Below are 6,165 nucleotides of genomic sequence, written 5' to 3' on the forward strand. Positions count from 1 at the left end.
GGGAAGGGAGGCATCTGGGGAGAGCAGGCTCCTTCCCCTGGTTCCATCCCGTTCGCCTTCATGGTCTGCAGAGCTTTCTCTCCTGACCCTGTGGGCCGTGGAGGAGCTGCGCCAGGACTCCAGGGAGAGCAGTTCAGAGCCAGCAGCCAGCAGTTGACCACATCAGCCTTTCGAATAGCGGTTTTATTTGCTTTGCTGCTCATGGTTCTTGAGAATTAGTAGCCAGAATTGACCACATTTCATTTGACCTTCTTTATTCATTGCAAGTTTTTGAAGCTTTTAGGACTCATAAGGCATCTGTGGGGTTGGGAGTGTAGGGAAGGAGTTGGATTTTCTTCATTTTCTCCCCTCCCTTTCTCTCCCCCTCCTTCCTTCTTTCTTTTTTTTTCTTTCTCTCTCTTTCTTTCTTTTGAGTCAAGAATTGGACACCATCAGAGGCAGGGAATTGGACAAAGAGACCCAGCTAAAGAGCAAAGAGAAATCCAATCTTCTGAGAGGGTTTGATCACAGCTAATCTGAGAAAACCCAAGAGCCTCTTGTTTTAGTTAAACTCACTTTAGAGAATTTTGCTTTTGATGAGCTGATAGAGTTGGGTGCTGATTTACTCTGCAGGATGTGAGGCAGCACGCAAGGAGCTGTCAGTGTTCTGGAAGGCGATAACAGGAACTGGAATCCGGCAGCCCCTTTAGATGCTGCAGACCCAGAGGGAAGGAGGGAAAGAGGAAGAGGGCCGAGGAGTTCTAGGAGCTGGGAGCAGTTGAGACCCAGACGTGGTGGGCATTTCTGGGATCTGGGTAGAGGAATAGAAGAGGAGTCCACGGAGTGACGTGCAGGAGCAGCTACAGGCAGGATCTGCAGGGCCCGGTGCAAAAATCAAATGCAGGTGGCAACAGCAGAGCGTTAAACCAAGCACAGGGCCCTTCTGAGTGTGGGGCCCCGTCACCCGCCCAGGTTGCGCGCCTGTGAAGCCCAGCAGAAGGGGTTGAATCTGGGGACCTGGCTTTGCCTCCAAATTGGTGAGGCCTTAAACAGAGCCTCAGTTTCCTCACTTATAGATTAGGTGTGATAATACTGACCCTGCCTACCTCATAGCTTTATCAAGAGGTCACATTGAAAGAGACATGTATGTAGAAAGCATTTTTTAATACTAAACTCATACAAGGCATAAGATACAGGCTTCAAGTCTTCAAAGTTTGCCCCGAACTATTCACCAGCTCCTATTTTTACGAAAAGTTTCTCATGGAAGCACATCTTTGAATTTAGAATGTTCTTCAAAGTAACAGAATTTGATTTATAGAAATTGTCAGGATAGTCAATTTCCCCCCCGGAAGACGTGTACTTTATAAATCTCAAAATTCTTTTATATGAATTCTTAAGTATTTCAAAGCTTAAGCAAATCAAGCTACCTGTTATTCAGACCATTATGAATCCACTGGGGATCTTCAGTCACTGAATATGCGATTTCTTTTTTCTTTGCTGGCAGATATGCTTAGAATTGGTGAGATCTGAGTGGTATTCAGTGCAGGAAAATTGTAGGAATTAGTAACTGTCAAAGGCCAGAATGAATGAATGCAGCCCCCCTTCTGCCAGGCGTGTCTCATCAATCCTTCCAGCATTCCATAACGATGTACTGAGTAAATGACAAGACGGGGAGTGATAAACGGAAGAGGCAGAGGTGTTAGGAGTTCATGTCAGAGAGAATGAGTCCCGTGGGAGAGGGGAGGGCTTCCAACGAACGTGAACTTGTCACCTCTCCTTCTTTCCTTTCTCTTCCATTGCTGTTTGAACCGACCTCCATCATGATGCTACCTTGTGTCAATTCCTGTTTGTCTGCATGATTGGCAAGTACCACCAGAGTCACATCTGGCTTCCAGCTTCCAACACCGTGTGCAAGAGGCGCTTGCACCATGTGTGGGAACATCAGCCCCTTCTCATGGGCTTCCATTTTGTTCATCTCATCAGAGGTATTCACATGAGAGGGTCTCCACCTCTTCCTCCACTGTGAATCGAGTAGCAAGTGTCCCCATTGGCTCTCCTGGCATCAGATATATACCAGCCCCAGACAGGGGGTAGAGGTAGAGAGAAAACCCATCTGGACACAGAGATAAGATAAGCATCTAGCACACTGCCCTGCAACAGAAGGCACTCAATAGATGTTTATTATGCAACATATAATGAGAGGAAGAGGTGGGGTATTGACCCAGACCGTGGGTGGGGGAAAACTTGTTGGAGTAGATGAGTAAGAATAAGGCAAGCCTAGCCAAGCAATGGAGGAAGGGTATCCAGGGAAGGGACAGAGCCTGAGCAAAAGCTTGGAGAAGGCCGCAGTGGGGTGCTGTGCTCAGGGAAGGCCAAGGAATGTCAGCTGTGGGTCAGGGTGCAGTGGGAGGGAGCAGATGTGGATGGAGAGTGAGAGCCAGGAGGAATTCATGACCATGTTCATGACACAAGGAGCTGCAGCCAGCTCTTTGACCCTTGAACCATCTTGGCATGCCTGAAACGGGCAGGGTCTGAACCAGCTCCCTGTATGAAACAGATGAGAATCAAAGCTGGGGCTGACTCGTCTGTGTTGAGATAGGTTTTGGTTTTGCTGTTTTCGGACACACCCCTAGATCATGCCTCCAGACCTTGCTCCCTAGTACCATCTCAGAAAGAAGGGAGGCCATGTAGTAGAGCCATTACAATTTTCTTACCTGCCAGGGCCAGGAACCTGAACGTTTTCATCTCATGTGTGTTAGGTCTGGCACACACACTGTGGATGTTTATCAAATGTATGTTGAACGAATAAATACACATGTAAATATTGAGTCCTATAGAGCACAGTTCAGCAAAATTTTTCTGTAAAGGACCAGAGAGTAATAATTTTTGTTCTTGTGGGCCATATGGTGTCTGTTGCAGCTACTCTGCTCCTGTGACTGGGAGGCAACCGTAGATAACACATACATGAACAGGTGTGGCCATATTCCAATAAAACTCTATTTGTCAAAACAGTCAGTGGGCAAGATTCAGCCAGTGGGCTGCAGCTTGCCAACCCCTGCTACAGAGATCTTCATCAGTAATACATTCTCCATGTCTTTGTCCATCTGAAAATGTCTGTATTTTGAAATTTATACGTGATAGTTTAGCTGGGGATAGAATTTTAGGATGACAGCTGTAGTCCCTCAATTATTTGAGGATGTTGTTTCATTCTCTCCAGACATCAGTTTTTGCTGGTTAGAAATCTTCTCTAAGACCCACTGATCTTTCTGCCTAGGTAATTCATCTTTTCTCTCTGGTGGCTTTAGGATTTTCTTTTTATTCTTGATGCTCTGCAGTTTCAGTAGCAAGTGTCTAGGTGAGATTTTTTTTTTCCCTCCAGTTTATACCAGTGAGCACATGGTATGACTTTTCAGTCTAAAAAAAATTTGGAGGAACTTTTAGCTCTCTCCCCCAACACAGCTACTCTGCCATTTCCTGGTCTCTCTGGAGTGCCTATTAACTGAACTTCATTTAAAGTACATATTTTCTCCATTTCTCCCTGGCCTACGTAATATATGTTCTTTTTTTCTTTCTTTCTTAATTTGAATCTGAGTTTAGTATTGAAACTCCAGGCCTGTCATTAGGAGACTATTTTAGGTTATTCAAGCAGCAAGTTTTCCCATAAAGCTTTATTCCTGACCATGAGACAATCCACAGATGTTTCTTTGGTGCAAGGTACCATGAGGGATCCAAAACACACACTAAGTTCTTCCATTTGTTCAAAATATAAGCCATCTTTTCAAATCTTCAATATAATTCCATGATACAGGTACTATCATTGTTCTGGTCTTTCAGATTATCAGGAAAACTGAGACCCGGGGAGTTTACTAGCCCGTAGTCACAAACCTGGTAATTAGTCCTCACCTATATGCATAGTGCTCACTTGTACTGGTATATAATTAGCTACTGACAAGACACAGTGAGGAATTAAGGCTCATAATAATTTTATGAAGATTTTAAAAATTAAATCATTTAACAAGTGATAGTCTTATGTGATTCAAAAATTAAACCTACCAAAAGTCATGTAGCGAGAAGTCTTGCCCCCTTCCCCGTCTCTGCCCAACCTGCTCTAGGTAATCATTTTTATTACTTTCTGGTCTACCCTTCCACTGTTTCATTGTGAAAATATGGGCAAATACAGACACAGAGTCTTGCTTCTCTCCACCTTCTCAAGCAGAAGTGAGCATACTATGCTGTGTGACTTTTTCTGATACCACTTTTACACCAAACGTGTAGTTTTTTTCCTGACACCACATATGTGTCATTTTTCCACACCAACTCTTCAATTCTACAACACCAGCTGGGTGTCCAGCAATTCGATTCAGTTTTGAAATATCTACCTGGAGTTAGCATCAGATCCCACAATTTAGGGGCTCAGTCGCACAAGACTGCCCCCACTTCAGACACGAGTCCAAGTGGAGTCCTCAGGCGACCCACACTTCTGCCCGACTGACTACTATTTGGAGATTCCCACAATCCTTGCCTGCCATAAGGTTTGATACTTCACTAGAATGACTCATAGAACTCAGGAAAGTGCCCTGCTTAGGGTTGCAGCTTTATTATAAAGGATACAACTCAGGAATAGCCAAACGGAAGGGATGCACAGGACAGGTTATTGGGAGAGGGGGTGTCGGGGTGGCACAGAGCTTCCATGCCCTCTCTAAGCCCACCACCCTCCCAGCACATCAGTGTGTTCACCAACCCAGAAGGTACCAGACCCCATTAGGGGTTTTTATGGAGGTCTCATTACATAGGCATAATTGATTAAATCACTGGCCATGGTGATTGCACTCAATATTCAGCCCCTTCCCCTCCCAGAAGGTCATGGGGTAGGGCTGAAAGTTCCAACCCTTTAATCATGGCTTGGTCTTCAGTCCCCTCCCTGAAGACATCTAGGCTCCCCACCGTGAGTCATCTTATTAGCATACAAGAGATAGTAAATTCCAAAAGTTTTAGGAACTCTGTGCCAGGAACTGGGGACAAAGACCATATATTTATTTCCTATTATAAGATAAACCCACATTTTTTTTGCACCTTGCTTTTTTACTTAATCTATCTAGATGAGTACACCATAGTTATTCAACTGATACCCACTGATGGACAACAGGGTTATTTTCAATACTTTATGACAAATAAGAATACAATGAATAACCACCCCCCCCCATTGTCATTTCATATGTGTGCACCTCTCTCTGTGGGATAGATTCCTAGAAGTGAGATTGCTATGTTAGAGGGAAATACTTCTGTATGTTGGGTAGATATTGTCATATTCAAGGAGTGTATTATTATCCCCATCTCGAGACAAGTAATCTACTTGAGGCTCACAAAGGTGGGGTAATTTCCCCAAAGTGACACCACAAATAAGGAGGCAGGAACGACACAACTTATTTAGGAGATAGGCAGGACTGATGGATAGAACAGAAAATGCTGTTGGGTAAAGTGAGATAAAGCAGATGTATGAGTTGGACCATAATGAAAACAGCCAGCAGAGTGAGGACTAGCACAGAGGGAGGGGGTGCCATCGGAGGCGTGGAGAGCCTCCCCTGCCCCCTTGTGTTCCTGGTGCTGCTTGATTCCTGTTTGGAATTTTGATAACACTGGGTATGGTAGTGGGAGCCATGAAAAACAGATTATGTTTATTTCTTCTTCCCCACTGTTGAGTGAATTCCCTCACGGGTACTTCTTTCAGAGTGGGCTGATTTGTTTGGTTGTCAAGGACTGCAGCCATTTTCCAAAGCGCTAGGTTCCCATCTCATAAAAATAGCTTCTGCATCTTTTCACCAAGTTGAGAATCTTTTCCTCATTGAGACTTCAAAAGACAAGGTCCATATCCACGTCTGCCAGATATTTGGGGTGTGTCTGTAGAGCCCATTCTTTAAAAACGCAACCCCTCACTCCCAGGGTAGATTTCTGTGGCAAAGGTTATACCACATGACCCCACTGCTCTGGCCATATATGATTGGACCAGGGCTGGATACCTGAAGAAGCAGTGTGCCAGGGGCTTATAAGTAGGGTGGTATGAGTGAGCTGGTCAGATATTGGGGGCCAGGGGGCTGACATAGCAGCTCAGGAAGGGGCTCTCTTTTGTGCCTTGTACAGAGAACATTGAAGAAAGCTGGTCCTCAGAGATAGAGAGAAGAGCAAGGA

Source organism: Equus przewalskii, chromosome 21 (assembly GCF_037783145.1).
Source record: "Equus przewalskii isolate Varuska chromosome 21, EquPr2, whole genome shotgun sequence".
Taxonomy (NCBI): domain Eukaryota; kingdom Metazoa; phylum Chordata; class Mammalia; order Perissodactyla; family Equidae; genus Equus; species Equus przewalskii.